The sequence below is a fragment of the Pteropus vampyrus genome, unplaced genomic scaffold (assembly GCF_000151845.1).
Source record: "Pteropus vampyrus isolate Shadow unplaced genomic scaffold, Pvam_2.0 Scaffold8, whole genome shotgun sequence".
In the NCBI taxonomy this organism is placed as follows: Eukaryota; Metazoa; Chordata; class Mammalia; order Chiroptera; family Pteropodidae; genus Pteropus; species Pteropus vampyrus.
In genome coordinates this window covers 2,638,530-2,652,076 of record NW_011888789.1, presented here as the reverse complement: position 1 = coordinate 2,652,076, position 13,547 = coordinate 2,638,530, and positions in this window count along the sequence as shown.

The following is a 13,547-nucleotide window of genomic DNA, read 5'->3' as shown; positions in this document are numbered from 1 at the left end:
TCCTTCCTTAGTTTCCCATGTATTTCTAATTAATTTTATTTACTATGGTCCACAACCCCTGTCCAATCTTCTCCCTCCCCCACCCATAAACATACTCCATCTTAGAAGACCCTTCTGTGGCAAGAAAATCTGATTCTACTTGCAGAAGTACCAGGAATCCCCACCTCCTGAAGGGTCCCACTCTACTTGTGCTTGGTCACTCAGACAGGCAGAAACAGAGGACAAAAGACTAAAAGACTTCTTATCTGCAAATTAGAGAAAACAATCCAGCCTCCGTTGCTGAGGATTTGTGGGGCAGTCCTAAGAACTCAGGTGAAGTCAGTTGGAATTGGCAAGGTCTTAAAATTTTATCGATTTTTTTGTGGATCTAGTCTGTTCCTGTTCAATCCAAGTGTTCCTGGATGGGGATGACTCATACGTACTCTTCATACGTAGTCTGCCAACTTCAACACGTATCTCCCAAGGTTACATTGCAGATAGTCTCCAATCTACCAAGTTATTTTCAGAAGTGTACCTCTGTGGAGGCCATGGGTCCTTCTTTGGGCCAAATTTGCCAACTTTTCTTTCTTCAAACTACATCTCATTCTCCACATTCAGGCTTAGTACCTCCTTGCCCATCACCTGGGACTTTGCCATGAATGACTCCTTCCCAGGATTGCTCCCAGGCATCTGTCTGTCTGTGTTCTGCCCTGTCAGGAGTAGGCCACGAGTGTCCATGGGGAGGGTTCACTCTCTCAGCCTTCCTCCCTGGTCACACTGACATGTCCTACTGTAGACACAAAAAAACGGCTCTGGAAATGTGGCGCTGCCCAGCTGGAGAGGAGGTTTCACAGCAACGCAAGGATGTTCCTCTTCCAGGCCACTCCAGCAGCCAGAGCTCAGGGTGCCATGCAGAGTCATGTTGTAAACTAGAAGGCATTTTAGCACTGAGGGGTGAAGGGGTCTGACAATCAGAGCTGCTTAGAGGAGCCTCCAGAGATTGAAGCCTGTTACTTACATCTTCGTGGAGAAGCATTTAGTCCACAGTGTGGAGTTCATTATGATTGTTGGGGTTGACAAGTTTGAAATCCATAGAGCTGGTGGGCAGGCTGCAAAATACAGGTAAGAGTTGAAATTACAATCTTGAGTCTGAAATCTGTAGGGCGGGTCAGACAGAATGGAAACTCAGGCAAGATTTCTGTGTAGATCTTGAAGCTGAATTCCTTCTTCCTTTTTTTTTTTATGTATAATTTTGCTTCAAATCTACTGGGAAGGAAGAAGACTTTCAAAAGAGGACAAAGAACACACACAATAACAAGAAAGCATAGATGGAGTAAATAGGAAGAGAAGAATCTCCTTTTTGGGTATTGATAGAGATTTATAATTCAGAAGTTATTATCCAAAATGTATTATTCAGAATGCTCAGAGGAAGAATCAAGTGCTCTCACTTGACCTAACTCTGAGCACAGTCGAGGTAAGAGATGGACTTCCTCTGCCCACCCGCGCCCACCTAGCCATCACACAGAGTCCCTAGAGCTTTGCTTTGGGAGGGGAGAGAAAATGATGAAGATCGTCAACCTTTAGGTTTCCCATAGGCTTGAGAAACGATGCTTACCATTTCTCCTGATTTGGGGAGTTACTCTTCCCACAGCAGGTCTTTTTCAAACCTCTTTGAACGTGAGTATAGGGGTTTCCCAGCACAGTGGAATTGTGACAAAGCCTTCGCTCTGACACAGGAGACGTTGACCTGATTGGCACCAAGGCCTGCCTCGAGCAGATTTCCTGCAGTGAGTTGGGTCAAGGGAACTTTTTCACTGATGCCTAATTTATTTTACATGACCACATTGCTTTCTTCCTTCTTGGGGAGTAGTGTTAACAAAATACTCCTTAGCATTTGCTCAAATGGCATTCACTGCCCGATGTGAGAATATTCTCGTTTCTTTGTGTAGCCCTGGGATGCTTGTTAAGAAAGATGTTTTGTTATTTCAGCAGTCTTCATACAGGTAATACATACATTTCCACCGGGTTGAAACTTCCTCTCATTTCCTAAAGGAGGGGCTGATTGTTCTGACTGCTCCCAAGGGATATTCCAGGCTCTTGAAATGACTAAAGTGACCACTACGTCATTCCCTTACGCACACTGTCACAGAGAAAACCTAGGAAAAGGTCATTTATAATATCAGCATTAGACTTTCTCTGAAGCTAAAGAAACTATCAAATAGATTTACCACAGAAAATGGTAGAAAAGGCTTAAAACCAGTTGAGATTCTCTTTTAGAATATGTGGCTTGCACAGAGTCACTTGTAGAAGTCAAGGTTACTTCTGAAGAGCATGAAGACAATAAGACTTTCGACACAAAGCACAGATACTCCTGCCTAACACAGGACAAGCAACTACTAACAGAATAGGTCTCGAAAAGATAATAGAGATTTGTGAAAGATGATTACTTCTCCTCGGAGCTATGCGTTATGATTAAATTCAAGTGTATATGAGGAAGAAGTGAGCAAAGGTGAAAAAGCTGTACTGCCGCCTGCTCAAAATGATTAAATGACTATATGAAAGAAAATTTCTCACAAGTGTGGAATGTGCAGAATTCAGTTGCTTCCAGTCCTGAAATAAAGAGCTATAATTTGACAGTCATTTAAGTTGATATTTGTTTCAATAGTAATGCATTGCTCATTTTGTAAATGAACCCCAAATCGTTGGTCCTAGTAACTCACTAAACTCACTAACACTGTAACTTCAGGGATTTAATCATATAATTAAGAAGTGATCAAGGTATCACCAAAAAAATTAAATGTAAATTGTCTTGAGTGTTTAGTGGGTCTATCTAAAATGGCAACATTATTGGAATTATTAACATGATTTTATGAAATATTTATTTTCATAAGGGCTAGGAAATAAAGCTCTTCTTATTTCTTTCCTGACCAAAATTTTAGCTAATTTGGATGTTAAGATTGGTCATTAGGTGAATGCTATATTTTATCCTTTTTCACCCCAAACCAAATGTTATTTTATTTCTTTTCCTGGATGGGGATGACTCATACGTACTCTTCATACGTAGTCTGCCAACTTCAACACGTATCTCCCAAGGTTACATTGCAGATAGTCTCCAATCTACCAAGTTATTTTCAGAAGTGTACCTCTGTGGAGGCCATGGGTCCTTCTTTGGGCCAAATTTGCCAACTTTTCTTTCTTCAAACTACATCTCATTCTCCACATTCAGGCTTAGTACCTCCTTGCCCATCACCTAGGACTTTGCCATGAATGACTCCTTCCCAGGATTGCTCCCAGGCATCTGTCTGTCTGTGTTCTGCCCTGTCAGGAGTAGGCCATGAGTGTCCATGGGGAGGGTTCACTCTCTCAGCCTTCCTCCCTGGTCACACTGACATGTCCTACTGTAGACACAAAAAAACGGCTCTGGAAATGTGGCGCTGCCCAGCTGGAGAGGAGGTTTCACAGCAACGCAAGGATGTTCCTCTTCCAGGCCACTCCAGCAGCCAGAGCTCAGGGTGCCATGCAGAGTCATGTTGTAAACTAGAAGGCATTTTAGCACTGAGGGGTGAAGGGGTCTGACAATCAGAGCTGCTTAGAGGAGCCTCCAGAGATTGAAGCCTGTTACTTACATCTTCGTGGAGAAGCATTTAGTCCACAGTGTGGAGTTCATTATGATTGTTGGGGTTGACAAGTTTGAAATCCATAGAGCTGGTGGGCAGGCTGCAAAATACAGGTAAGAGTTGAAATTACAATCTTGAGTCTGAAATCTGTAGGGCGGGTCAGACAGAATGGAAACTCAGGCAAGATTTCTGTGTAGATCTTGAAGCTGAATTCCTTCTTCCTTTTTTTTTTTATGTATAATTTTGCTTCAAATCTACTGGGAAGGAAGAAGACTTTCAAAAGAGGACAAAGAACACACACAATAACAAGAAAGCATAGATGGAGTAAATAGGAAGAGAAGAATCTCCTTTTTGGGTATTGATAGAGATTTATAATTCAGAAGTTATTATCCAAAATGTATTATTCAGAATGCTCAGAGGAAGAATCAAGTGCTCTCACTTGACCTAACTCTGAGCACAGTCGAGGTAAGAGATGGACTTCCTCTGCCCACCCGCGCCCACCTAGCCATCACACAGAGTCCCTAGAGCTTTGCTTTGGGAGGGGAGAGAAAATGATGAAGATCGTCAACCTTTAGGTTTCCCATAGGCTTGAGAAACGATGCTTACCATTTCTCCTGATTTGGGGAGTTACTCTTCCCACAGCAGGTCTTTTTCAAACCTCTTTGAACGTGAGTATAGGGGTTTCCCAGCACAGTGGAATTGTGACAAAGCCTTCGCTCTGACACAGGAGACGTTGACCTGATTGGCACCAAGGCCTGCCTCGAGCAGATTTCCTGCAGTGAGTTGGGTCAAGGGAACTTTTTCACTGATGCCTAATTTATTTTACATGACCACATTGCTTTCTTCCTTCTTGGGGAGTAGTGTTAACAAAATACTCCTTAGCATTTGCTCAAATGGCATTCACTGCCCGATGTGAGAATATTCTCGTTTCTTTGTGTAGCCCTGGGATGCTTGTTAAGAAAGATGTTTTGTTATTTCAGCAGTCTTCATACAGGTAATACATACATTTCCACCGGGTTGAAACTTCCTCTCATTTCCTAAAGGAGGGGCTGATTGTTCTGACTGCTCCCAAGGGATATTCCAGGCTCTTGAAATGACTAAAGTGACCACTACGTCATTCCCTTACGCACACTGTCACAGAGAAAACCTAGGAAAAGGTCATTTATAATATCAGCATTAGACTTTCTCTGAAGCTAAAGAAACTATCAAATAGATTTACCACAGAAAATGGTAGAAAAGGCTTAAAACCAGTTGAGATTCTCTTTTAGAATATGTGGCTTGCACAGAGTCACTTGTAGAAGTCAAGGTTACTTCTGAAGAGCATGAAGACAATAAGACTTTCGACACAAAGCACAGATACTCCTGCCTAACACAGGACAAGCAACTACTAACAGAATAGGTCTCGAAAAGATAATAGAGATTTGTGAAAGATGATTACTTCTCCTTGGAGCTATGCGTTATGATTAAATTCAAGTGTATATGAGGAAGAAGTGAGCAAAGGTGAAAAAGCTGTACTGCCGCCTGCTCAAAATGATTAAATGACTATATGAAAGAAAATTTCTCACAAGTGTGGAATGTGCAGAATTCAGTTGCTTCCAGTCCTGAAATAAAGAGCTATAATTTGACAGTCATTTAAGTTGATATTTGTTTCAATAGTAATGCATTGCTCATTTTGTAAATGAACCCCAAATCGTTGGTCCTAGTAACTCACTAAACTCGCTAACACTGTAACTTCAGGGATTTAATCATATAATTAAGAAGTGATCAAGGTATCACCAAAAAAATTAAATGTAAATTGTCTTGAGTGTTTAGTGGGTCTATCTAAAATGGCAACATTATTGGAATTATTAACATGATTTTATGAAATATTTATTTTCATAAGGGCTAGGAAATAAAGCTCTTCTTATTTCTTTCCTGACCAAAATTTTAGCTAATTTGGATGTTAAGATTGGTCATTAGGTGAATGCTATATTTTATCCTTTTTCATCCCAAACCAAATGTTATTTTATTTCTTTTCTGTTACCAAATTATTCAAGGATATTCTAGAACATTTAGAAAATACAGATAAATTAAAGTAAAAAAGTAAAATATCTTGATATTCAACCCATTTCTGTCAAACTTTAATTTTATCATGAAAATAAGCCCCATCCAGTTACATTAAATTTTACAGATATTATAATAATAATGTTCAAGAAGATACTTCGTTAAATAACAGAGTGGATATAGAAAGCTGAATAAGATCTAATTGCCCTCAATAAGTTAAAGTGGAAAAACAAGTAGATAAATGACAATAATGTAAAGATAAGAAAATTAGAAAAATTCCGAAGAGCTTGATATTATTACATCAGATTTAAGGAATCCTTCATTTAGCACAACATTCATTCGTTTAGTTTGATTTGATAAATCATTAGTTATAATACAGTTTTTAAATAAATATATGCTAGTTAATCGGAATAAAATGTTTAATTCTGAAAATTAATTAGTAAGCCAAAATGACCCTTAAATGATGATCTTTACTACAGATAATTATCAGGTATTTTAAGGATGGAATTATTATATACTTTTTATCTTTCATTCTATTGATATGATGTATCACATTTGTTGATTTACATATGTTTAACCTTTCTTGCATCCCAGGAATGAATTCATTTGATCATGGTATATGATCCTTTTAATGTGCTATTAAATTTGGTTTGCTAGAATTGAAAATTTTTGCATTTATTTTCGTCAGGAATTATGGCCTGTTGTTTTCTTTTCTTATAGTGTCCTATCTTGCTTAGTATCATGGTAATGCTCTCCTTATAAAGTGGATTAAGGACTGTTCCCTACTCTTCAACTTTTTGGAAGAGTTTGAGAAAGATTGGTGATAATTCTTTAAATGTTTAGTAGAATTCACCAGTGACACTATCTGGTCCTGGGCTTTTCTTTGTTGAAAAGTTTTTGATTCCTGATTCTATCTCCTCACTCATTATTGATCTGTTCAGATTTTCTATTTCTTCATGATTCATTCTTGTAGGTTGTATGTTCCTTGGGTTTTTCTGTGAGTCAGAAAATATTTAGCAGCATCTCTGGTCTCTGTCTACTAGTTTCCAGTAACACTCCCTCAGTTATGGCAACCAATGTGTCCCCACAATTTTCCAAATGTCTCTTGAGGGCCCAAATCACCTCCAGTCAAGAACTGCTTATCTAAATATGTGTAAGACATCAAGAGCGAACCCGAGGACAGAACAGTAAACTTTACTTGAATATATCAGGAAAGGCTTCCGACAGGAGGTAATGTTTGATGTTACTAAGGACTCTCTAGGCAATCAAGACATTTGGGAAAAGAATTCACAGTGAGGCATTATTAAAAAAACTTGGTAATGCTGTTTATTAACTAATTAAGTCATTATGTGGAGGCAGCTTGTTTGCGCATTAGTATGTAAACTGAGGGCCTTGATGTTTAGGTTTTAGGATGTCAACATTATCAAAAAGAATCATTGCTGCTTCTTTGTATCTAAAATGAAAGAACCCTACATTTTGCTTAAGTTACCCCTTATAGTGACCCTGAAGTGTCAAACTACTGCAAAAAAGGGCACAAATCAATTAATATGAAAATGTCATAAAGAGTAGAATTTTTCTCACCATTAGATATGTGACCGCAAATAGACCGTGAAAAACCGTGGGAATGGCCCTGTGCATTATGAAATTCTATATCCCAAAACATATACAATCTCTACTAAAAGTTACATTCTGTCATATTTTTAGAAAATATTTGAGCTCTTTTAATATTATTCCTTCTCATTTTTGTTCTTAGTCTTCTCTTTAGCATGTCAGTAGATTTTTATGTATAGTGCACTGATACTATAATTGATGTTAAATTCAAGACTGCTCTTACATAAAGTCAAAATCAAGATAATTAGAAACAACCACGGGATTGACTGCACAGCTATTTTTCATTCCAAATCCTGGCCTCAAGTAAATGCAACACAAAATGTGACTTTAGACATTATGCTTATTCAGACTTGTTATGCTAAATACCAGAGCCTATACAATGAACTGCTTTTCTCACCATTCAGAACATTTTTATTCTTGTGACCAGTTCTCATTTGGTTTTCAACATCTTTTTTTTTTTTTTTATGATGTGATAACCTCCTAAGTGAAAATAACATGGATCAAAATTGTTTTCTCATCTGGAATGCAAGTAGTTCTTTATGAGTCTCAGCACACTGCTTAGCATCTTGATTCCCCAAAGGCAGTCCTCTAGATGACTTCCATCTTGATATTGGGGTTGACATAGTCAGATGACAATGATAATCAGAAATTGAACAAACTGTGGGAAAAGTCACTTAGTTCAGGCCTCTGATGCAAAGGCATTTCTCATAGCATATGGTTTTCTCTTTTCCCATCAAAAAGATGAGAGAGAATGACCATTTTGGAGTAGTCTGCCAAAAAACAGTGTTTTGTTCTCCAAATACATTTTAAGTAATTAGACATACACTAACATATGGGGGTTACTACATGTGTTAGCATGCCTTTCATCATAAGAATGCTATTTAATAGTATTTTCTATGTGTGGGTTTCCAATTGTTATTTCTCTTAAAGTCCCAGGAAAAAAGCCCCAATAAAAGCTTCTCTCTAGCCAAAGGACCAAGAAAGAGGCAGTCTAGCAAGAAAACTTTTAGACAATAACCGCTCTACCACAGCCAAAGGACCAAGAAAGAGGCAGTCTAGCAAGAAAACTTTTAGACAATAACCGCTCTACCACAGCCAAACACCACAGAAAAAACTGTGGCCCCAATTCCACATGTCAATAAAGGGCAGATTAAACTGCCACTCTAGTCAGACTGTAGTGAGGTTCCCCAATTTACCCGCCAAGATGGTACCAGAGAAGGTCAGGTAAAGAACTGGGACTTTCATCTCTGCCAGGTGGTAAGGATACACTCCCTCTACCCTGTCCCCACAGTGTACGTGCAAATGGCTGAGGAACCAGAGTTTCCCGCCTTATCTGTCAGAATTGACACATCCCTCACTGTCCCTGCTGCAGTGATATCAGTGGAAGGTTTTCATCCCTGCCCAGGGGCAATGAGACACTATTCCATGGTATCAGTGGAGGACAAGTGAGAAACAGTAAAGAAGGAATTCCTGCCCCTCCCATCCTGTGTAATATCAATGGAGAACTAGAGGGAAAATGGAACTCCCACCCCAACCAGGAGTAATAAGGAACTAAATTTGTTTTAAAGAAACTTTCTCTCTAAAACCATCTTCTTTTTAGAGTCTTTCCTGATATAATTTATTTTAACAAATGTTTTAGTATTTATATTATTTATATGATACTATAAATATGTCATTAAATACATTATGTGTGTGACAAATTTTATTTTATTTTTTTCTAATACAGAACAAAATGTTACATGAATTTAATTGAAAAGTCAGTCAACACTAGTGAATTTGTATTCTGGTCATTGTAAATAGGCAAAATTTGCAGTGATTGCATATTGTTCTCAGGCACATCATGAGAGGCAGGGTTCTTTGAAAAAGACTATAGTGCTGGAAAAAAATAGAAGACAGTAGGAAAAAAGGAATTCCAAACATGAGATAAATTGACTCATAAAAAAAGGAATAGGCCTGAGTTTATAGGAACTAAGCAGGGCAGTTGAGGATAGGACTTTGTGGACATTATTTATAGGGTCTCCATGAGTTGAAGCTGACACAATGGCACATTAAGGCACACACACATTGCTCTATGTGATTGCATATCACACTTTGTGTTGGGTGCTGCGAGGTACACAAAGATGAGTGATATACACCTTTAGAGATATAATCAGGGAGGTATGAAAATATGTATATTTATTAGCATGTCTCTATTATAGTCACTAATGAAGATATAGCTTATGAGATATTATGTATAGTATGATACCATGTTTAAAGTGTACACCACAACAAAAAAAATCTGCCAAGAATATTACATCAAAATGTTAACAATATCTCTTGATAGAACTAAAAATTTTATTCTTTTGTTTGTTTATTTTTGAGTGTTTTATAATGAAGTTACATATATTTTTTATGACCTAGTTTCATATAAGAATAGTTTTAAGAAAATGTGGCATTACTAGGAAAGATAAGAAATCAATAAGGTAAGCAGGAATGGGACAGCCTGTACCAAAGAGAGAATGGCACCAGGAGAGTATAGTGTTGGGAAAAGTGAAGGGATATTCAAGAGAGAAGGAGGGTACAGTCCGAACTTGCCAACAAGCAGGTAGTAGTGGAAAAATTTTACTGGGATTTCTGTGCAGTGCTTTGAAAGTTAAGGGGTGTTTTCTGCTTACAATCTGGAAGGCGACATTGTAAACGCTTAAGCAGATAATATAATCAGAGTAGTGTTTAGGAACATTATTGTTCTTGTGGTGACTAACTTAAGTATAGTGAAAAATGGAGAGGAGATTGAATAAAATAATGTTGTTATTTTTTTTTTTACTTATAAGAATGAAAGATATTTGATCATGTACATGAACTAATTTGAGAGTCAAGCTTACTTTAAGGATAAAAAAGAAAAATGATATAATAAGTAATTTCTAGCTGTACTATAGTCTTCCTGAATAAAAGACCTACATATTTCTCTGTGAACCCTATGAAAACAGCCTTATTTACGAAGGAGTTAGTGTCTATATACTAAGGTCTTCCTTAAATAAAGTCTTTGTGTCGTATTAACTAGTTTAAGAACTAAGAAAACTTCTATGTTAGTGTTTTAATTGACAAAGTATTTTTGTGACTGGCATTTTGTATTGCTAGTGATCTGGCAATTGAAATGTAACTCTCAACCCAAAGGAAGTGTTATGTGGTTGAGTTCTTTTACTGAAAATACATTGGCTACGTCACAGGAATGAGCAAAGAATCAAAGATAATTGGACAAAATATTCTAATAGTACAACAATTTGCATTTATCTCTTGACAGCTAACTTTAAACTTTATCTTAATAAGCATGACTCTTCAATCCATAAACTGGCCATTTATTTATTTAAAATCATAATTCTAATATTCGAATTTACCTACATTTCCAAAAGTTAAAAAATTTCCAAGAATTTAAAAAACTTCTTTAATTAGGGAATAAAATTTTAGAATTCTCCTCAGTAATATATTTTTAAAAACCATTTAACTTTTTTTTTCTTTCATTCCAAAATCCAATGATAGAAACCAGCTCCGTACTTCCAAATGTCTGGAGTAGTTTCAGATAAGTCAATATAAATGCCAACTTTCTGGTCTGTTCTGGTCTATGGTGATTATTTTAGTGGTATTTTGATATTTGATGCTTTTTAATCCATTTATAAGAGAAATGCATTCTTTTTTCACTTTTTTTTTTGGAGAAAAGACACTCAAGCAAGGCATGTTTTTTCTGGTGTTTTTCTTTTTTCTTTTTCTTTTTTTTCCCAGTGTTAGTGAAAGAAAGAAAAAAAACCCCAGAAACATCTGTTTTCCTTCAACTCTCTGTGACTTTCCACGTCCATTCTTATAACCAGCAACTGATTGTAAAGTGGGTGATTTTTCTAGGATGCTCTGTACTGAACAGGAACAAATAAACTTGGGAATATGGTATTTCTGAACCCATAAGATATGCACTTTGGATTGGCAAACAGTTTTCAGCTCTTAAACCAAACTATGACCTAGGTTAATTTATTATTTGAATCTTGTGTGTGCTTATCTCATTTCATCAAATAGTCTCCATGCATTTGAGGATAGCAGCATTTGGAAGACATGAGAATGACACTGAAGCATAATGGCCCATAAGTTTATGTAAGACTTAGGCTGGGTCTGCAATGGAATAATTACTCTGGAATTTTTCAGATTCTGCCATTAACTTATTTAACAATCCTGGAGGAGTTACTTAAATTATTCTCAAATTTTATTAGCAAAATGGGAGTGAGTGTACTTACCTACGTCATTGGAATTTTCCAAACTATGACAAATATAGGTATTAGTAACTTATTTTATAAATTAATAGAGAAAGAGAAATGATTACTATCAGAATCTACTCTTCTAAAAATTAAGATTGTTATAAAATTAATAGAACATTTCCAGGTCTTATTAATTACACTTGAAATAAAATTCACCAGATAGTTATTATTTTTTTTCTCTTATACATATTGAATTCTCCCACTAAATATACATTGATATTACTAGTGTAGCCCAATTCCATACATGTTGGTACACCCAGAATTCATGTTCAATATTCATCTGCTGGTGGCTCATTGCTCTGCCTTAATTTGAGTATTACATAAAGCAAAAGGTTGACATGTAGTGGATGCCCAATAAAAGGATACTGATAAAAAATGCTAATACCTGAGGTTAACAGGGTTTGAAGTAAACACTGTGTTTACAACCCACCTGCAATTTTATAGAGTGCAGTGAGAGTTTGGGGATTTCTTTTGAGTGCTCACTATGTAGAAAGCATAAAAGTACATGTCTTTCCCCTTACTAGTTCATTTAATTTCTCATGAAAACCCTATGGAATGTGTACTACTTCCTTCTTTTTCTTACAAATATAAAACTTGAAGTTCAGTGTGATGAATGAGTATGTCATCATCAGAGCATTGGTCAAAAGCAGAAATTCAACTCGAAGTTTGCTTTTTGACTTTGAAACTCAGATCCTATTGATAGGTCACAGTTTCTAAGAGTTGAAGCTGGCGGTCTAAATTGGGAGGGATGAAGGTAAATTAATTTATTTTGTTTGTTGTTTTTAACAATGTGGTTTTGTTGATGTTTACTAGATGTGGTAGGTAAAAATCTAAGATGGCTGTCATGACCTTTTACCACTGGTGTTCTCCCCTTGATTATGCGATAGAAGGGATTTTTAAGATTTTAGGGTTACTAACTAGTTCACCTTAAAATAGGGAGAGCATCAGGGTGGGCCTACCCTAATCATATGAGCCTTTAAAAAACTTCTCCAGCTGGTTGCAGATGATTAAGTCACAGATATTCTAAGCATGCAGGGAATCTATGTGAGGAAAGTTAACCACTGCTGAGATGGAGGGTCCCTGGGGCAAGGACCCTAGAGTGGCCTTTAGGAGAAACTGAATCCTGCCAACAGCGTCAATGAGCTTGGAGCAACTTCTTCCCCAGAACTTCCAGATGGAGTTCAGCCCAGCCAACACCATGCATTTTGCCTTGTGAGACTTTAAGTAGAGGAGTCAGCTCTTGTAGACTTCTGACTTAAGTTCATAAATGGGTGCTGTTTTAAGCTGGTAGAGTTCTGGTAATTTGTTATGCAGCAATAGAGAACTGATACACTGAGTGGTCAGATTCACATTGTTTGCACTTAGTGACACATGTCAGTATTGCTCTCGACACAATTCTTAATTATGACCTTGGTTTCCAACTTGGATAATAATATCACTTTGTTATTGCTCTTTAGCATGAGAAGATTTTCTTACCTGGGAGCCTTATTCTTCATTCGAGCAGGTTGAGTTGTGCCAAATCAGAATAATGAATAGATTCCGTCACCATCTAGTTGTTCTTTTTTAAAACACTGTTTGTTTAAAAAGAAGGTCAAGTTTAGTTTAATATTTCTTATATTTACAAAGAGTGAGCCACGTTTTCCATAAGAGATGTAAAGGCCTACCTTGCAGCAGAGCGCCGCCTGTAAAATGCCCACGTCTGTTTGTGGAGGAAACAATTACCACAGAAAAAGCATCTTGTGGACTGTTAATAATTAAAAATGCTTTGAATCCCCTAGAATAGTTGGCAACTTTGCTATAAAGTCTTGTTTTCATTAAAATGGTTTGGGCTGAACCTTTCTTTGACAATTTAAAATTCCTTTCCACTTTCCTTTCTTCCCGCCTCCAACCCCCATGCTTAAAATATCATTGGTATTTTGGCAGATTGGGTGGACTTAAAAACAAACTACTGGCTTACATTTTGTCAGCATCTGTCTAACAATCACACAAAAACATAATGACAAGCACAATTTCTCCATGA